The following is a 22,649-nucleotide window of genomic DNA, read 5'->3' as shown; positions in this document are numbered from 1 at the left end:
CCCGCTTTTGAATTACTGGGGTTCAATCAAGTTGTGCATCTCTCAATAAAAACACAAATTATAAACACACAAAAAATGATTATAATATTCAATTGATACCAGACAAATAATAACATTAAGCATTATATTATCTATGTCTTTGTTTGGTACTCAGTCTTATTTCGAGAAAGTTTTAATTTTTTCCACGACCAGCACGCATACTTTTCCCCTTTTAGCGCCTCCATTCAGGGACAGCCTAATCGTAGAATGACCCAGTTTTCAGCTTCGGCAGATAACGATGGACGCTGGTGAAGATCGCTTGTTTCTGGGATTTGATTTTAGCACACAACAAGTAGGTGAATGCATTTTATTACATAGCTACATTTAAACCATTTGTCACTTGACAAAAGTTATGCATTTGCAAACAAAATTTAGAAAAAGTAAAGACACAAAAAATTTTGATCCCGATATAAAAAAAAAAAAAAAAGAATTGTTAGGCGGATCTAAGAGGAACTCAGATGGGAAATTCATTGGCGTATACATGTGTATTACTTTTTGTACGGTTTTTAGAATATAGAATACATCTTTTAAAATCAAATTAAATGACACAAGAAGGTATATTTTTCCTTTTTTACAGATCAAGGCAGAAGCAATAATACTCTCTGCAACTTGTAAATGAAACAGCAGTCAAGTTTGACTCCATCTTCCAGAATTCAAGTAAGTAAAAACTAGAATGTTTATCTTGATTAACTTTATATAGAGGGAAAAAATTTTCTCTTCCCTGGAATTAGCTGCAAAGAGTCCTCTCTTTTTTTGGGGGGGGGGGGATCAGATTAAAAAAATCGGAGGGGGCTACATTATTGCAGCTACCCTGGAATATACTACTACAAGTGTGTCAAACATTGTTATCTACAGTCAAACCTTGTTATCTCAAGAACTCAATGAAACAATGTAACTCTTAAAGTGTCAGAAAATTCAGGATAATGAGTTTGAAATTTAAATTGGAGTGTGAAAATATTTTATAGAATGTATCATTGTATGGAATATTGTTTTAGAACTCATGGTGGGGTGCACATCCACAAGATAATGTCACAGTTACTGCCCCTAGTATCATGTGGGTCAAGGTAAGGTTACCTGTCATTTAAAGTACCATAGCATATATATTTATCTAAAATTATTTAAATTAGTTTATGAACCACTATACCACTGTATACTGTTAAAATATTTCCCCCCAAACACTACTGAATATTTCCAATGTTCCTAAAAATAGAAAAAGTTTTAATAAATGAAAAATATATCTTATTTCTGTATTTAGGTAAATTTTTGACATCCATATGCAGTTATTAATAATATAAAAATATTATGGACAAGTAATTCAATAATTGGGACATTATTAGTTATTTAGTTATTAGGACCCCATTGGAAATAAGCTCTCGATCGAGCTTTAAATGGGTTATCCTTGTATCTATCTAGTCATGTTAAATTATTTATTTATAAAATCTTGATTACCAACTTTCAACTGTAACAAGATAAAATATAATTATGTGTATTTGTTTTATGTATGATGACATGATACCAAATAAAAATACTATATATATTAGTACATGATATGCTCTATATAAAAAATATTTTTTCGGGGTTTCTTGCTTTTCTCGATGAGTTAATTTCTTTAAAAAGCTGAATGGGGAAATAGGATAAAATACTTGATGTGTGTTGATAGGGTAGGAATGTTTTCTGAACTAAACATGTTTGTATTATTTGCTTTTTTTGGGACAGGCCTTTGACTTGTTGCTAGATAAAATGAAGAAGGATGGTTTTCCCTTTCAAAAAGTGGAGCATTTCAGGGGCAGGGCAGGTGTGACCCCTTTTCACATGTACATGTATATTTTATCAAAAAATTGTATCTTAATTCTTTATAATAATTGGAATTTTAAATTTAGAATTCCTCCCAATATTTGGAATCAATAGAATTAATAAAAAGGATCTGGGTGTATCTAAATTAAATGTTTTAGTGAATGCTTTGAACACTTAAACTAAGTAGGGGAGATAAATATAAGAATAAAAATAGGTGTCACTGTGCAAGTACATCTATATCTGCAGGTACTCTTTTCTTTGCAGCAACATGGCAGTGCATACTGGAAAAAAGGTACAAACCAAATCTTAAGAAATCTTGATGACAAAAAACCTCTCCATGAACAACTACAGGTAATATAAAGTATTTTCCCTCCCTCCTGAGTCTTACCCCCAGGGCCAATTCAAAAACAAATAGCATTTGATTTTTAAAGGATTATATGGCTTTATAACATGAAATTACAGAACTGTTTTTCGATCCTGATTCTCCTATATGGATGGATGCCAGTACAACAAAGAACTGCCGTGAACTGGAAGAAAAAGTAGGCGGTCCCTTGGTATGTTTCATTATAGTCTTCTAAGATTTAATTATCTTACAGTGAAAGCTGTTCATACTTTTGGAAAGTGTTCTGCAGTGCATCTAAAAACATGCAACTCCAACCTCATTGATATTTGGGTAGCTTGAAAGCATTTTAGTGAATGACACAATCTAAAATTAAACCAAATGATTTGTAAGCGGTTAAAGTTTCGAATTCTGCCCCTGAATTATACTACTTTAAAGATATTGATTTTGTAGAAACTAGCAGAAATAACTGGTTCTCGTGCTTTTGAGAGGTTTACAGGCACCCAGATTATGAAGATTTCTCAGACAAGACCTTCAGAGTACAATGACACTGAGGTACAGAGAGTTTAACCTCCAATGATCTCAAAATCATGCATTGCTTTTATGATCACCTGTTAAACTTGGTCTGCATTAATGTTACAGAGGATTTCATTGGTCAGTAGTTTTGCAGCATCCCTTTTGATTGGAGATTATGCTCCAATAGATTTGAGTGATGGGTCAGGAATGAACCTTCTAGACATTAGAACTAAGAAGTGGTCACCAGAATGTCTTCAGGTATTTTTAAGTCCTCCACATTTCAAATTATCCTATATTTATCTCCTTTTCAATTAATTGGATGCATGCTGATCATCAGTCAATCAAGATTTGCTTTTTTATTTCATTTTTTATGTCTATCATAGAAGCTGGCTTGTTTCTTTTCTTAGGTTTTGTTTTAGCAGCCCCTTTTCCTTGATCACAGGGGGATGGGATTAAATAAATAGTGTAATGAATTGTGTTCACATAAAAAAATAAGTACTTGGATAATGGGCAAAAAAAGATGATTTACAGAAATTAGTAGATATGTGTATATCTCTCTTTTTTTTTAAAAGGCTTGTGGATCAAACTTGAGTGAGAAGCTGGAGAACCAGTGCCATCCAAACAAGTCATTGTAAGTTTAACAAGAAATAGCTACTTAACAAAGTCTTCATCGAATTTTTGCCTCATACCCTGCATTTCTAAGGACTAATATTGTACATTGATTTTTCAATCTATTTTTACATGTCTTCCTGTATCTTTGATAGGGAAACGTGAGCCAGTTTCTCATTGGTCGATATAACTTTAGTCCAAATTGCAAGGTTGTGGCTTTTACAGGAGATAACCCAGGTATTTTAGTATTTTGGTAAAATTTGGTAGTAAATAAGTTTTCTTCAATAAGGCAAATATTTTTTTAAGTATACATATATGACCTTATTTTCATAGATATATTTAAGGACTAGGAAAAACCCTCTCATTTTATCTTAGAATAAAAACACGAAAAACAAACATCCTTACTTCTGTAAAAACTGAGAAGACTTTCAGATCCTTCATCCTTTTTCATAATACCTTCTAGGTTTTGTTTTTTCACATATTAATCATTTCCCAAAAAAAATCAAATTTATCATTATGATACAAACATTTTCAGCAAAACATTTGTGCAAAATTTGTCAGAAATGACTTACTTGACGGATTGTTTAAAGGAATGATTGTTTTCAGTGAGAGCTACCTCTCTTATTAAAAGATTGAACGGTTCAAATCACGCGTTATCTAGCGAGATTTTATGAGAGTGGCTTCGAAAATGGATACCCAAGCGAACCAAAAATACTTTAGACGCAGCTTTTGTAGAAAAGCGGTAGATTTCTGAATTAAATCGGTAGGCGGGAGATGGAGTGAAAAAGCGGTAGACTCCCGCCTAAATCGGGAGAGTTAACATGTATGTTGAACCTTAACTGCAAGTGCATTATCAAATCTACAAAATTATTTGTATCTTTATAGCATCCCTGGCAGGAGTGGCGCCTAAACTAGGTGATACAATTGTAAGTACAAGACACTGGTGATAAACATATGTTTACTAGCATTATAAAACCATATCTTTTTTGTAAAAAAAAGTCTTTTATTAGCTCACCTGAGCCTCTGAATAAAAACACCAATCAAATTCAATTGTTGGAAAGTTGTTAAATGATACTCAGTGACCTATAAGGCCCATGGGCCTCTTGTCAAATCACATATTCTTTAAAATTTTTTTACTGCTCCTTTGGATGAAAAAAATTGTGAAAAAATTTAATTCTTTGTAAAACAAATCACACATATCACAATTGTAGTTTTAGTCCATATGTAATCACTTATTATCATACATATTCTTGTTATAGATAAGTCTTGGGTCCAGTGATACAGTATTCTCCTGGCTGCCGAGTCAGACAGTGGAACTGGATGGCAATGTCTTTGTTAACCCCATCGACTCCAATACTTATATGTCTCTAGTCTGGTAGTGTATTTTTCAATCATTCAGGGGATGATTTTTACATGGAAAAATATATATATTTATAAATGAATATATATAGTAAAATTAAAAAAAAGATTTCAGTAATTTCACATGAAAATGAATTTGACTCATCAAAATTACATCAGGTTTGTTAGAATGTTTTTACGATGTTCATCACGGCTGGGAATCTACGTCATCGTACGGGATTAGGACACACAACAATGGAGGACAAATGCTCCGCTTCGATGTTAGAAATTGATATTTTTGCACTTATAAAGAATGGATATTAAATCAGTATCCTGCCTAAAGTATGCCAAAGAACGTCAACTACAATATATATTGTACGTTTGTTCATGATATAATCTTATTGCTCCAAACACTTCGACACAGTTTGAAAACAAGTGAGAAAAACCCGGGATGTGGGTGTAACGTTGAATTTGACCCGCGTTGAAAATTGACCCGGGGGGTCATTTTTCAACGTTGAATACTGAGACCGAAGATGTTGAATTTAGACCCTAATCCGTTGAAAACTGAGCCGGGTCGTGGAATTTTGATCATGAAACCGGTTCAAAATTCAACAGCATAAAAACACATATTTATGATTGGGTTTTCACTACTGTGATTTAATTCATAGGTATGAGGCCCCGTTTTGGTATTTACTGCAAAAAGTAATATCCCCTATTTGAATAATAGTAATCTAGCAACCATGCTCTTTGATAAACATTAACTTTTTAAAAATCTTTTCAATTGTCATATTCCCTCACTTATGCAACTATATACCTTCATCACCTGCATACGGAGTTTATATCTCTCAGTTAATTTGATACGCAAGAGCATGCTCTATGTATACAATTTTTAAAACGAGGTAAATCATTCACCTGTTCCAATAGATGATATCACCTATTTGCTTTGAATTTGTGATATCACCAATTCGAAAAGGTGATATCACTTATTCGATTGGGTGATATCACCTTTCCCCGTAGTTTTTTTTCTTTGCTTACAAATTAATTTATTTCACTTATATATCATGTATACAACAAGAAAATCGTAGAAAAAGCATGAAAACTGGGTAGTCCAAATTTTCTTGGTTCCAGTGTAGTATAATATATATCATAGGGAGCATTCATTAATGACTGTTGTAAGAAACTCAAATAGGTAATATCACCATTTCGAATAGGTGATACCACTTATTCAAATAGGTGATAGCACCTATTTAGCACGAAAAGGTGATATCACCTTTAATTCTAAGCTCTCTGATTGGCTCAAACTTGATCACATGATTATGTATATAACAGCATAAAGACTTGAGTTACTATTTATAGAATCTGAAGTGCATATTGACTTCATGTTTTTTTCTTATGATCATATAGTTTACTATATTGCAGGAGTCCTTTTAGAAAATTTCATTAAAGTGAGTGACACCCCCCCCCCCTGCCTGGAGATAATTTTTTGTAAAACAGAAATAGTATTGATTTCTCAATTAAAGATAATACAGAGTATGACTTGATGTTTCTGAAAAAAAATTACTACAACTTAATTAATATTTTTTAATGTTCCGTAATTGGTGAGACGTATCAATGCCGTTTTAAGTCTTGAATTAGGATCAAAATGTACTTTATCTTAAAACATATTGGATATCTTTGTCAAAAATTGATACAAGACATAATCAATTAAATAAATTAGTATTCTGAATAACTAAATCCTCTATAATTACTCCATCAATGTATAAAACGAAACACACAAATAGCAACAGCTTAATTTATGCTGATCTCTAGTCTGTAAGTCTTGAAGAGAGAAAACTTCTGCCCTATTCCCATTATTTTCAAATTTTGTTTTGTCAATCTATGTGATAAAATGATTTATATTCGATAATAATGTTAAACTTTACATTCCTATCTAATTGATTTTACAACCAATTCTAGTTTAATTTGTCATATTTCCCAGAATGCAATCATGGCAATTATTGAAAAAGAATTAAAAAAAAAAACATCGCATTGGAGATCATAGAGATAAAATTATGTAATAAGATGAGAAGTTTATCGAATAGGAATCGTATTTTTTTCGAATAGAAATGATGGTAGTATGTTTTCGAACAACAACTTTATTGCATATAAACCAAATAATCATCGATTAAAAAATATAAAATAATCGAATAGGAACGGCAAAATTAGCGACTGGCAACCGATTTTTTAAAATAATAATGACATCGAATAGGAAACGTACGACGGCGTATTCGTGCCATTTTAACAATTTAGAATTTTTTTTTCAAAAAAATCGTTTGAACGATTTTAAAAAACGTTTGTACGATTTAACAAATTGTTTGTACAATTTAATAAATTGTCTGTACAATTTAGTAAATCTTTTGTACAATTTAATAAATCGTTTGTACAATTTAATAGGTCGTTTGTACAATTTAATAAGTCGTTTGTACGATTAAATAATTCGTCTGTGCGATTTAAAGATTGTTTGTACAATTTAGTAAATTGTTTGTACAATTTAATAAATCGTTTGTACAATTTGTTTGTTAAATCGTTTGTACAATTTATTAAATCGTACAAACTATTTTTTAAAATAGTACGAACGTTTTCTTAAATCGTAAAAACGGTTTCCTTAATTGTTCAAACGATTTATAAAAAACGTACAAACTATTTTGATAAATCGTATGAACGATTTAATAAATTGTACAAACGATTAACAAACAAATTGTACAAACGATTTATTACATTGTACAAACGTTTTCTTAAATTGTTCAAACGATTAAAAAAAAAATTCTACATTGTTAAAATGGCACGCATACGCCGTCGTACCTATTCGTTGTTTTGTAGTTATTTATGGATGCCATGGATTTTGGAAAGTATTTTCAAAAATAAAGTGGTCATGCTTGAAGCAGTGGCGTAGCATCGTTTTTGAAAGTGGGGGGGGGGGTGGTCAGCCGGAGAAAATTTTTTTTTTACTTACCTGAAAAAGTTGATAACCAAAAAAAAGGGGGGGAGTTGAAAGTCGAAAATCCTATTTCTTGGGGTGGTGGTGGTGGTGGGGGGGGGGGGGAGGGGGGGGGGGTAGAGGCTAACTTTTTTCAGTGTCAACTACTTTCAGTACCAATTCTAATACTTCAATTTCGACACATCACTAAAACCCCTGCCCCTGCCCCCTGTTGCTACGCCCCTGCAAAGATAACTGAAACCGTGCACTGATCAAAATGTACATATATACACGGGGTGATACTGTATGTTTTTTTCTATCATTCTTGAAAAGGAAAAAATTGAAACCGAAATATAAATAAAGTGATACTGATAAATCCCGTAAAACAACTTTTCAGCTAAAAAAAAATGTTCAAACTTTGAAGTGGGGTCAATATTCAACAGGGTCAATTTTCAACTTGTTGACGTCATCAGGTGTAAGAAAAAAAATTATCAAGCTGTTGAAAAATGACCCCGGGTATAAATTCAACGACTTTTAGTCTCAATATTCAACGTTGAAAAATGACCCCGGTTCAATATTCAACGTTGAAAAATGACCCCCGGGTCAATTTTCAACTCGGGTCAATATGCCCGTCAAATATTGTTCAATAATCATAAATTGGTTGGGGTGCAAGAAAATCAAGTAACCTTGATTAACAGATTGACACAGATTTCAATGATCCAATTTCCATATCTTATCATGTATAAAATATTGTACATACATCTCTAAGAGACTTACAGTGTAGGGATTAATTATAACAAATAATACATCAAATAATTCTAAACTGGCTGTGTTAGAGCTTAACAAATATCCATTTGCAGCTTTAAATTGTTTATTGCACATTTTATGAAATAATGGAAATGCTACAGTCTAATAAAAAAAATCAAAAATGAATTATTCTTTAGACTATAAAATTCTAAGTGAGACATGACTACACTTTGTTGCAAATATATAAAAATTGAAATATATTTTTTTTTTCAATAAACACATGTATAATTAGTTTTAATTACACTTATATTATACAATGCTAATTTAGTTTTATTCATACACTAAAACATCAATTTGTTTATATAACACCAATTGAAAGATCTTTTATCTGGACTATAGCTATCAAGAACTCTTAATTAACACAAGCAACTATGAGGCCATTTCTTTTTGCCCAACTCCCAAGAGATAAATTAAGATAACTGCTGCATGATCAGATCTAGAGATTCTCTTGCCAGTTAGCTCCTGACAATAAACTCATTAATTTCTCTCAAATTTGACATGCACAATTCTGCTATCAAAATTCTCCGTGACCAGTGCTTGATAATTATACCCATGGGACAAACTGAATTCCTCTCAAAGCATAAACATTTGTTACAGATTGCTGTAAAGTATATATTATGAAAAAAATAAGTTTTTACTTGATTTAGCATTTTTTAATAAGGATACAACTATATTTTTACATCTTTTAGGATTATGAAATTTGAAATTTAAAAGACTTTTTTTTTTTTTAAAAATCACTTAAAGGTCAGAGTGACCTGGAAATAGGCCGCGACACACCTTCTACCTTAGATGTGTACTTTTGCCAAGTTTGAAAGCTCTAGGTCTGATAGTTTTCTAGTTATGAGCCGGACAGGATTTTTCCATATTTGGCTATAGCATCTTTATTAAAGGTCAGAGCGACCTACTTTTTGTGCGCGACACACCGTCTACCCAAGAAGTATCAGTTGACAAAGTTTGATAATCCTAGGCCTAATAGTATTCAAGTTATGAGCCGGACAGGAATGGACAGACGGACAGACGGACGGACATGAAGCCTATAACATAATACGTCCCGTCTTAAGACGGGCGTATAAAAAAAGACAAAGTTGAATATTGTACTTGGAAGGTGGCTAAACCATCGTATTGATTGAAAAAAAAACAACAATTATTGTTTTATTATACATGTATGAATAATTGATTAAATATTACGTACTGATAAAACAGTTCATGCCATCTTATTTACATTTGCTGGAATATTAGCCAAAAGCAATGATAGGAACAGGGTTTAATAAATAATACAATAGCAGTATAAATTGGGAATTTTTGTAAAAAGTACTTTAGTAGCTATACCAAAAAAACAAATGTCAAGCTCTTTTATAGGATAAGTTTTGGAGAGGGGGGGGGGGGCATTATCAGAGAAAAATGACAGCTAAAAACCTTTGATTGGCAACAATGAAAAGACAATTTTTAACTTCAATTTTTGTTTTGGTCCTCCCCATCACTGTCAACCACTTTCATACATTCGATTACTAATTCTATGTTCACCTGAATGCAAGTTAGGAGCAAATAAAATAGCTTTCCGAAACTATTTGTTTCAATTTGGAATTTCCCGATCTATATTTAGACCATTGTAGCATGTGTAGGGAAAAAAATTCTTATATTCACCAGGAGGGTCAGTTGTTGCAAATATTTGAGCATAAGAAAAGTTCTTGATCTCTTTCCCATATTAGAAGACATGCTAGTGCCGAAGATCTTATTATTAATACCAATATGCAGATTAAGAAACTTTTCCGGGATGGAAGGGGGGGGGGTCCACACAACTCCGAAGAATTTTCTGACTCCAATTTAACTATTTTGACAAGCAATAAAGTAAACAACCAACCTAAAAAGAACTTATTTTTTGAGTGTGTATGTGTACCCGATATGTGTGTTTTTATTTTGTTTTTATACGCCCGTCTTAAGACGGGACGTATTATGTTATAGGCTTCATGTCCGTCCGTCCGTCCGTCTGTCTGTCCATTCGTGTCCGGCTCATAACTTGAATACTATTAGACCTAGGATTATCAAACTTTGACAGTTGATACTTCTTGGGTAGAGTGTGTGTCGCGCACAAAAAGTAGGTCGCTCTAACCTTTAATAAAGATGCTATGGCCAAATATGGAAAAATCCTGTCTGGCTCATAACTAGAAAACTATTAGACCTAGAGCTTTCAAACTTGGCAAAATTATACATCTTAGGTAGAATGTGTGTCGCGACCTATTTCAATGTCACTGTGACCTTTTATTTAAGTGAATTTTTAAAAAAAAAACTAAGTCTTTAAAATTTTAGATTTCATGATCCTATAAAATGTAAAAATATAGATGTATCCTTATTTAAAAATGTGAAATCAAGTTAAAACTTATTTTTTCATCATATACTTTACAGCAATCTGTAACAAATGTTAATGTTTTGAGAGGAATTCAGTTTGTCCCATGGGCATAATTATCAAGCACTGCTCAAGAAGAATTTTGATAGCAGAAATTTTCATGTCATATTAGAGAGAAATGAATGAGTTTATTGTCAAGAGCTAACTGGTAGAGCAGATCTCTGATAATGCAGCTGTTATCTTTATCTTTAATCTCTTGAGAGTTGGGCAAAAGGAAATGGCCTCATAGTTGCTTGTGTTGATTAAGAGTTCTTGATGGCTAGTTCAGAAAAAGATCTTTCAGTTGGTGTAATGTAATTAAAACAAATTGATGCTTTAAAATACAGTGTATGATAAAAACTAAATTAATATTGGTTAATACAATTAAAACTAATACTTATTAAAAAATGTTAAATTAAGTAAAAACTTATTTTTTCATAATATTCTTGAACAGCAATCTGTAACAAATGTTAAATTAAATGTTTTGAGAGGAATTCAGTTTGTCCCATGGGCATAATTATCAAGCACTGGTCAAGAAGAATATTGATACAATGTAGTAGAAATTTGCATGTCAAATTAGAGAGAAATTAATGAGTTTATTGTCAGGAGCTAACTGGTAATCTAAAGACTACAGATCATGCAGCAGTTATCTTAATTTATCTCTTGGGAGTTGGGCAAAAGAAATGGCCTCACAGTTGCTTGTGTTAATTAAGAGTTCTTGATGGCTATAGTCTAGATAAATTAAGATCTTTCAATTGGTGTAATGTAATTAAAACAAATTGAAGTTTTAGTGTATTATTAAAACTAAATTAGTATTGTATAATATAATTAGAACTAATTATACATGTGTTCATTGAAAAAAAAAATTACATTTCAAATTTTATATATTTGCAACAAATTGCAGTCATGTCTCACTTAGAATTTTGTATTCTAAAGAATAATTTTTTTTTTGATTTTTTTATTAGACTGTAGCATTTCCATTATTCCATAAAATATGCAATAAACAATTTAAAGCTGCAGATGGATATTTATTAAGTTCTAACACAGCCAATTTAGAATTATATGATGTATTATTTGTTATAATTAATCCTTACACTGTAAGTCTCTTAGAGATGTATGTACAATATAACATGATAAGAAATGGAAATTAGATCATTGAAATCTGTGTTAATCAAGGTTATGATTTTCTTGCACCTTAACCAATTTATGATTATTGAAATGAACAATATATTTGACGGGCGTATCATGCTGTGGCGGGGCACTTTATTGTTATTTAGGGGGGGGGGATGTCATGTAACTTAAAATAGAAATATCATAAAATGAACACAATCTCCGGACTTCGGTCCCCCTCTCTCTATAGTATAGATCTGCACAAGTGAACACCGGTAAATTTCTACAATAAAAGGGTTTTTCTCACTTGTTTTCAAACTGTGTTGAAGTGTTTGGAGCAATAAGATTCTATCACGAACAAACGTACAATATATATTGTTAGTTGACGTTCTTTGGCATACTCTAGGCAGGATACTGATTTAATATCCATTCTTTATAAGTGCAAAAATGACAATTTCTTACATCGAAGCGGAGCATTTGTCCTCCATTGTTGTGTGTCCTAATCCCGTACAATGACGTAGATTCCCCGCCGTGTTCATGTATCTAGATTTCAGGAAAAAAACATCAATTGTGGATATAAATGTTTGAATGTAAGATTTCTAGTAATTTTACTTTTTATAAATAAGATTTAGAATATAATTTAATTTTCGACAATTTTTCTTCCAACAACCAAATAAATTTCTTTTCCAGCTTTAAGAATGGTTCTCTCACAAGAGAGAGAATCAAAGATGAAAGTGCTGAAGGCTCGTGGGATAAATTTTCAGAATACTTGAAAAACACACCAATGGGAAATAATGGAAATATAGGTAAAATATTACTTCAACAAGGAAGCACCTTTGAGAGTTTTGATTTAAAAAAAGAAGAGTTCCAGCAATGTTTAGGCCTTGATAAAAGTATTGTTTTTGGAAAATCCCTGCATACTCTGTATTTTGATTAAATATTTTATGCATTGAATCTGAATTTCTTCATGTAGGAATATATTTTGATGTAATGGAGATTCAGCCATTATCACAAGGAATTTTCCGGTTCAACAAATCGGATGAAAAGGTACATCATAAGGAATTTAGAAACAACGTATATTTAATTTATTATATGCAGCTTTTTAGTTCACCTGAGCGGAAGGTTCAAGTGAGCTTTTCTGATCAAAAGAAGAAAGTACGGTATAAACAAAAATCCGCCCGGTCCCAAAATCTACTAAAGTTGTTCTTGAAACATGTTTAGAGTGACCACTTCCTAAGTCATTTTAATTTTTGTTATTATCTCAAACCATTTCTCCAAGAGAGCTCTTCAAATATAGGTAGTTTTCGTAAGAAAATAACGCTATGACGTTATGACGTCAACTTGACGTTATTGAATTTCAACGTTTTAATCCCAATACAGCGCCAAAAAAAAATAATTTTGAAGTCAAAAAAGTTATAGCTTACTCTTCTGTTTCCTTCGTGGGCTATTCTTAAAATGTGGAGCGAGTTTAAATTTCGCTGAATTTAAAAATTAATTTTCTTTGCTGGAAATATTGTTGGTCATTGATTTTGCTACTTTTTGCGAGAAAACGATTCATCAAGAAAGTCAGCGGAACATTTATAGCTTGAACTAGTCCATTATTCAAATTTTTTGCTCACGATAAAATTTTAAAATTCCGATTGAACGATATATCTTTTATTCACTTTGATTTTTTTATGTGTGTGTGTGTGGATGTTCACTACTTCAATTTTAGAAATATCTGTTGAAAAAAGTGGAAGAACTAGCACTTTCCGGAAAAAACGGATCTTTAAACGTGGTGTATACATCTAAATAATGGAGTGTTGAAATTGTGCTTTGCATATTTTAAAACTACCAATCTTCTAGTACATGCACATGGTTTTTTAGCTCACCTCGACGAAGTCGAGATGAGCTTATGCTATACCCCCGGCGTTGGCGTTGGCGTTAGCGTCGGCGTCCCAGGTTAAAGTTTTAGGAGCAAGTCCATTCCCAAGTAACTATAAGCCCTACCCGAACCAAACTTGCATGGATGATGCATCTAGGGATGTACACTACCAGACTTGCTTCGGATGCTGGATCTGACCTACATTTTCTAGATGAGTGACCAGGTTAAAGTTTTTGGAGCAGGTCCATTCCCAAGGAACTATAAGCCCTACCTGAACCAAACTTGCATGGATGATGCATCAAGGGATGTACACTACCAGACTTGCTTCGGATGCTGGATCTGACCTACATTTTCTAGATGAGTGACCAGGTTAAAGTTTTTGGAGCAGGTTAAAGTTTTTGGAGCAGGTCCATTCCCAAGGAGCTATAAGCCCTACCTGAACCAAACTTGCATGGATGATGCATCTAGGGATGTACACTACCAGACTTGCTTCGGATGCTGGATCTGACCTACATTTTCTAGATGAGTGACCAGGTTAAAGTTTTTGGAGCAGGTTAAAGTTTTTGGAGCAGGTCCATTCCTAAGGAGCTGTAAGCCCTACCTGAACCAAACTTGCATGGAGGATGCATCTAGGGATGTACACTACCAGACTTGCTTCGGATGCTGGATCTGACCTACATTTTCCAGATGAGTGACCAGGTTAAAGTTTTTAGAGCAGGTCCACAGGAACTATAAGCCCTATTTGGACCAAACTTGCATGGATGATGCATCTAGGGATGGACACTACCAGACTTGCTTCGGATGCTGGATCTGACCTACATTCTCATTCCCAAGTAATTATAAGCCCTAGCTAAACCAAACTTGCATGGATGATGTATCTAGGGATGGACACTACCAGACTTGCTGCGGATGCTGGATCTGACCTACATTTTCATTCCCAAGTAACTATAAGCCCTAGCTAAACCAAACTTGCATGGATGATGTATCTAGGGATGGACACTACCAGACTTGCTTCGGAAGCTGGATCTGACCTACATTTTCATTCCCAAGTAACTATAAGCCCTAGCTAAACCAAATTTGCATGGATGATGTATCTAGGGATGGACACTACCAGACTTGCTTCGGATGCTGGATCTGACCTACATTTTCATTCCCAAGTAACTATAAGCCCTAGCTAAACCAAACTTGCATGGATAATGCATCTTAGGATGGACACTATCAGACTTGCTTCGGATGCTGGATCTGACCTATATTTTCCATACAAGAGACCAGGTTATAGTTTTGGGAACAGATCAATCCAAATGAACTTGAAGTCCTTGATATCTGCAGTATTAACAGTTATAAATATTTGTTTACACGATACGTGTTTTTCACGCTACACGCATAGAAATGTGTATATGCGATGTAAGGGGTTAAACACAACTTGCAAGAATATTGTTGTTGGGATGAATACTTAATATTAAGAAAATATGATGTGAGATTTGCATTACTTAAACTGATAACATTCATCGAGGTGAGCTTCGTAATCTTTGATTACCTATGTTATAATTTGGCAAACCTGTTTATTAAATTACAGGAAATAGTGGGCCTACGTATAATAGGTAACATACTTAATTCTTTGTCTGTTGTCTGTCGTCGTTGTTGTAAACTTTTCACATTTTCATCTTCTTCTCAAGAACCACTGGGCCAATTTCAACCAAACTTGCTACAAAGTATCCTTGGGTGAGGGGATTCAAGTTTGTTCAAATGAAGGGCTACGTCCTTTTCCAAGGGGAGATGATTTTGAATAAGAGAAAAATTAATGGCCAATCAAAGTTTTACATAGGAATATATAGATAAAAATCATTAAAAATCTTCTTCTGAAGAACCATTGAGATAGGAAAAATGAAACTCATGTGGAATCATCCTCAGGTAGTGTAGATTCAAGTTTGTCCAAATTACGACCCCTGGGGGAAGGGTGGGGCCTAAATGGCCGATCAAAGTTTTACTTAGGAATATATAGGAAAAATCTTTAAAAATCTTCTTCTCAAGAACCGCTGGGCCAGGAAAGATGAAACTCATGTGGAATCATCTTCAGGTAGTGTAAATTCAAGTTTGTTCAAATCATGACCTCCGGGGCAAGGGTGGGGCAAAAATGGCTGACCAAAGTTTTACAAAGGAATATATAGGAAAAATCTTTAAAAATCTTCTTCTCAAGATCCACAGGAACAGGAAAGATGAAACTCATGTGGAATCATCCTCAGGTAGTGTACATTCAAATTTGTTCAGCTAGAGTGGGGCCATAATGGCCGTTAATAATTTTACATAGGAATATATAGGAAAAATCTTTAAAAATCTTATTTTCAAGAACCTTTGAGCCAGGAAAGATGAAACTCATGTGGAATCATCTTCAGGTAGTGTAGATTCAAGTTTGTTCAAATCATGACCCTTTGGGTAGGGAGGGGCCAAAATGGCCGATCAAAGTTTTACATAGGAATATATAGATAAAAATTGTTAAAAATCTTCTTCTCAAGAACCATTGAGACAGGAAAGTTGAAACTCATGTGAAATTATCCTCAGGTAATGTAGATTCAAGTTTGTTCAAATCATGACCCCCAGGGCTAGGATGGGGCCAAAATGGCCAACCAAAGTTTTACATAGGAATATATAGGGAAAACTTTTAAAATCTTCTTTTCAAGTACTTCAAAGCCATGATTAGTAATATTTATATGTTATCATCCTCAGGTAATGTACATTCCAGTTCGTACAAAACATGATCCCCGGGGGGTTAAAATTCAAGCCCCCCCCCCCCCCCACCAACGTCAGTAAACTTTCAGTTCTGATCTGATATGTGCTTTTTCCTATCCGATGTGATCAAATGAGTGCTGTGGCCCCTGGGCCTCTTGTTTCTTATTACCACAAAACCTGGACATGCTAGTACATGTAATTTTATTCTCCCCCCTACCCCTTCCTCCAAACTTATTTTTAAATAGTTTGTTTCTGGTAAAGTTTTGAAGATGTCTTACTAGATATTGGTTCTACTTTCAGCAATTAAAGGCTTTTTGAGATGTACTTTAATGCTTACAAATTTACAGGTTTCAAAATATGTATAAGTGCAAGATTTGTTTCAATATTTTATAATTTTTATTTAAATATACATGTCCTCTATATTAATTCAGATTTTTTTTTGGTGAAACTTGATTCCAGTTTAAGATATTAAAAATGCTAGCTAGGGATCAAGATTTGAAAAAAGTGGGGAAAATTCTTTTTTGAGTTAATTACATGTATTACTCTAAGAATCTTTGTTGTTAATTAATAGGTGACCTCCTTCCCATCAGAAGTAGAAGTTCGAGCCGTGATAGAAAGTCAGATGATTGCACGTAAAATGTACATGGAAATGAGAGGAATGCACACAGGTAGGATGTATAACGGTAACACATTTTATGTTGACAATAAGATCACTAGGACTAGTACAGTTGTATAATATGTTAATGACAAGTCCATTTGGGCAAGCACATTTGTGTATCTTTAAATAAATTAATTTTTAAGTTTTCTTAGAAAATTCCTTGTTGTGATATTTTACATGTTCATTTCAAAGTTTTCAAATTGTTATAAACCTGTTCTACATGGATATATCAGTTGAAAGTAAATGGTCCCACTTTTCAAAGTTTTCTCAAATATTATTTAATGTGATATCTTGGAATAATTTTGTTCAGCATGACCTTTAGAATGCCTTGCAGATGTCATTATAAGTGTCACATCAGTCTTTATTTTTCTGAAATTAATAAATCAGTACACATACATCACATGTACATGTGACTTATTAAATCCTTTGACAGACCTGGACACCCGAATACTTGCCACTGGAGGTGCCTCTCTCAATAAGGCCATTCTGCAGGTAAAGTTTAAGGACATTTAGGAATCACTGTCTAGTTAGTAGAGTATGCCAGGGTATCAAGAATAGTTGGAAACGTGGGATAATTTGCATAATGGGCAAAGCCAGTTCTGTATAAATTATCCCACGTTTCCATCTATATTATTTATGTCCCTGGCATACTCTACTAACTAGACAGCGATTCCTTATATTTCCATTTCATTGTGAAAAAAAATTGTAGATTCAGACTTTAAAGATGTAGACAAAGATTTAAATTACACGAGGACTCCCATTCCAATATCAATAGTCCTCGGTCACTGACGTCAAACACAAAGGCAGCCGCAGGAGATTTACATGCATATTTGGCCTTCTTAGCTCCTGACCTATCAACCTGCCTAATTTACATTCCTGTAGAATTATCAAGAAATCAACTCCACTAGCTTTCAAAGAGTTATCACAGAGATAAAAAATTAGAAATGGAAATATATAAATATACATTTCCATTTCTATTTATTTCTCTGTGATAAATCTTTGAAAATTGGTTGATTTGATTAATTGATCATTTGTCTGGCATGTAGATTTCGGCAAGCGATACGTCCGGAGCTAAGGAGGCCTAATATACATGTAAATCTTGTGCAGCTTCTTTGTGTTTGTGGCGGGGACTATTGAAATTGACACTGGAGGCCTCGGTCTTGTAATTTAAATCTATTAGTCTACATTTTAAAATCTAGAAATTTATTTCACCATGAAATGGAAATATAAGGAATCACTGTCTAGTTAGTAGAGTATGCCAGGGACATCAATAATATACCAGTAGTTGGAAACGTGGGATAATTTATGCATAACAGGCTTTGTGCCCGTTATGCAAATTATCCCACGTTTCCAACTATTTTTGATTCACAGGCGTACTCTACTAACTAGACAGTGATTCCTTAAATCAATAAGCAGGCTACAAGATTCTGGGAATCAAATCCATTGTCATGGGTAAAACCCTAGTTGATAAGTCTGATATGAATCTAATACTCTACTACTCAAAGAAATTATGAAACTATAATTGTTTTTTGAAGTTGCATATGATGAAATCTTAAGAATTTGTTGGCATTGGTTTTAAAACCAACAGTAACAAAAAGCTGTATATTACAAAGGATTGTACAGTAAGAATAGCATTCCTCTCAGATTTACCTACAATGTACAATGTACATGTACTATCTATTGTTTTGAAATTTAATTTGAGATTAGTTAAATTTTGCCATCTTCATACTAGTAGGTAAAGCAGTATTTTCAATTAACAGGTTATATCATTCTAGATTACATCATTCTAGTTTATATCAGTATACACTTATTGAATGACTACGAGGTTAACAGTCAAACTGGGCCTTCCCCACTACCTCGGGACAACAGTTTGACTGTTTAACCGAGTAGTCATTGAATAAGTGTTTTATTACCTTACCTACTATATAATTAATAAAATTGAAATAAACACACACAAACAATCAATAAAGAGTTTTAACAACTGTTTATTCACATACTTGTCTATTAATTAGCTGAACACATAATATAAAGATTAAATTAATATTTAATAATTTAAAGTAATACTTATAAAATGATTGATTGATTATTTGTGTGTTTAATTTCAATTTAATTAATTATATAGCAGGTAAATAGTGATGTCGTGACCATCAAAACGCTTGAATATCACGATGACGCTTTAAACAGGCAACAGTTCATTCTGTGGCCCAGTCAACAGTTCGTCTGTTTCATGATCACGCAAAAACATAAAAGAAATCGTGAAACAGTTCAAAATGCCTTATTACAATTTATATAGTAGGTTTGGTAATAATCTAGATTGTATCATTCTAGGTTATATAATTCTAGGTTTTATCTCTCTAGTAGGTTTTATCATTCTGGGTTATATAATTGTAGGTCTTATCTTCCTAGGTTATATCAGATGTGTTTGGGGCACCTGTTTTTGTGAGTGATATGCCAAACTCAGCCGGCCTTGGCTCCTGTTACAGAGCTAAACATGGTGAGTCTACTCAGTGTTTACTCAGTAGTGTATAAGTGGACATGAGTACTCAGTAGTGTATACTCAATAGTGAGTACTCAGAGAGTATATATACTTATACTTGTGTAAATTAGGTTTTACTCAGTATTTTTAACTTGAAATAATGTGTACTTAGTAGTGTATGTTGTATATATAGTTAGAAATGTGTACTCAATAATGTATACCCAGTAGTCTATTTTCTCTAGTTTTTAATGTATACGAAGTAGCATTTAATAAAATGTGTATCTGCATCACCGGTAAAACTCAGTTTGCGACCGTTAAATCAGCATTAATGGTCGCAAATACCAAATTAGAAGATAGTTATTCCCTAATTATACAGAAGGAATTGTCTACTAATAATACATGTACTAATCATGCAAACTTCCCATCTCCACCAACATCTATATTTAAATTCAAATGTATATTATAAAAGGAAAAAAGATAAAAATAGATTTTTTCAAAAATTGTATAAAATTTGATTTGATAATTTTTTGTAATCTTAGTAAGGATTTTTAACTTCTGCAAATAGAAAATGAAGAATTAGAACATCTTTCAGCTTGTCAAAATAAACAACCTTATCTTCAGTTGTCTTATTGGTAGTGTATGATTTATTTTACAGGACTTGATGGTTATGATTTCTCAAATGTTGTTAAGAACCACCCCCAGCCAGAGTGTGTGGCAGTCCCGACAGAGGGCGCTAGTGAGGTTTGTATTTAAGGAATGACTCTAATTCTTGGCCAAATTATCGAGTATAATATGGTTTGGGTCATTTTACGCTTTATAACCCGCGAAGCGGATTATAAAAACGCGTAAACTGACCCAAACCATATTATACTCGATAATTTGGCCAAGAATTAGTCATTCCTTATAATTTAATTTTAAAATAAACAACTTTGGATGTAAAATTGTGTTTCTTTTTACGAGTTCAAATTTACCGCACAATAATACAACCGTAGTAACGGAAGTGATGGGAAGCGAGGGGAGGTAATAACTGATTCATAGATCTAGCAACCATGATGCTTGTTTACATGAGGTAAGATCGAACAACTGTTCGAAGTTGAAGGTACATTCATTAAATATAGAATTTTCCATGGATTCCGAGGACTGGAAATAAGGGGATTGCATGGATAAGATGATTAAGCTGGTCGTCAAGGCCAGGGGATGTGTCCCCATACCAAACCAGATTATACAAAATAATTTGTGTTCTTTTTGGAAATTAACCGATGAGAGGCGAGAATACCAACAATATTAAATTATTTAAGGAAATTTAATAGCAACCCATTTTATACGGTATAAACCGGGTTGGGGCAGTTCACGCTTTATAAACCGCGAAGCGGTTTATAAAAAAGCGTAAAATGTTCCAACCCAGTTTATACCGTAAAAATGGGTAGCTTTTAAATTCATTGCTTATTATTTAATTTTCATTCATGTGATGTAAGAAAAAAAGATGATTGTTCTAACAAAATGACTTCAATTTGTACAAAATTTAAATGTAACGTCACACGGATTGATACGTTTTTGACAAAAGTCATTATGACATAGGCAACCCATTTTATACAGTATAAGTAATTTTTTTATCCAGTCATATACAGCGTTACAGCCAGAATTAAATTATAATGAATTAAAATAGTTATACTCCCAACAATAGTTAACCCCCCTGAAAACAAAATACAGTAAAACTTGGTTATAACGAAATCACTGAGACATGTGAAATTACTTTGCTAAATCCGTAATTTGTTATGTCAGTTTAAGGAATACGTTAAACTTATGGATCCAAGATAACTTTGTATATCTGTGAATTCACACTATCTGTGTTCGTATTAAATGAGATTTACTGTATAAGGAATACATTTCTGTAAATATTGTATGTGTTATTAAATAAGCAAGCTTTATATTCTTGTGGCTTTGGCATGAACATTGATATGCTAGTTTATGAATACTGCTAAGAAATCATATATAAATCAATATATATGTTGCAGAATTGTGTAACATGTTTTGAATATGCCGATTCATGTACAGGTACTCAAAACAAACTTATTAGAAATAGTACATTACATATCATTTGAATACATGCACCTATTAATATGTTGGGCATAGGCGTCGGAACCGCGGAGTGGGGGGGGGGAGTTAGCCCCCCCCCCTACTTTCTTTGCAAAGATAGACATAATATAGGCATTGAAAATTAGGTTTACTTTTTTTTGGTGTTAAGCCCCCCCCCCCCCCACTTTCAAATTGCTTCCAACGCCTATGTTTTGGGAATCTTTGTTACTGAGTATGAACACTGTCTCCTAGAAACCATTCTATACTTCATGACTTAAATTGTGTTTCTATCTTTTAGGTCTATAAGGAAATGAGTTTGAGGTACAGGAAATTAGAGCGAGAAGTGGCCAACCAACAGTAGCAGAGAGATGTGTAGGATTAATTAGTCTGTTCATTAATTATGGTAGCTGAATCGCCTTTTATTTACATTTGGTGCTATCTCCTTCTTGTATAATTTAAATCATTGTTATGCGATTGTGATGGATCACTTCATTGTGAATGTTAAATCAATTATGTACCAATAGCTCATCCTATGATGGACAATAAATTGATTGTACACTTTTCAAGAATACCAGTTCAATGTATAGTTCATGAATCCTACAGAATTGGGGTTTTATTTTTTAAAAACAACAGGAGCTTCATGCACATAGTTCTTTTAATGAATATTTTTATAGTAAAATGATTATGTCTGGAAACGGGCCTTCATGCACCCTACTCCGTGATGTGATGTGCCTGCTGTCATCATTTCCTCGTGACTGTGAGCTAACCTACAACATCACTTTTTGAGATTTCAGTTCCTTTGTTAAGAGTTTGCTATGTTTTTAAGATCGTTACAATGACCTTGTAAGCAAATATAACCTATCTTAAGATATTTTGTCTGATGCTTTTATTAGCTCTATCGGTCAGATACCAGGAAAGCTTATGCGATGGTTAAGTGTCCATCTTCTGTCCTTTTT

At 33.2% G+C, this 22,649-nt stretch overlaps 1 pseudogene; it reads left to right on the top strand.

The window, feature by feature from the left end:
* Positions 1-2,099: 2,099 nt before the first annotated feature.
* Positions 2,100-22,262, top strand: LOC134234181 (xylulose kinase-like; annotated as a pseudogene).
* Positions 22,263-22,649: the final 387 nt, after the last annotated feature.

Source organism: Saccostrea cucullata, unplaced genomic scaffold (genome assembly GCF_032062105.1).
Source record: "Saccostrea cucullata isolate Sc308-1 unplaced genomic scaffold, CSIRO_AGI_Scuc_v1 ctg3812, whole genome shotgun sequence".
In the NCBI taxonomy this organism is placed as follows: domain Eukaryota; kingdom Metazoa; phylum Mollusca; class Bivalvia; order Ostreida; family Ostreidae; genus Saccostrea; species Saccostrea cuccullata.
Note: the sequence above shows the minus strand (reverse complement) of the source record. Positions and strands in the feature narration are given on the sequence as shown.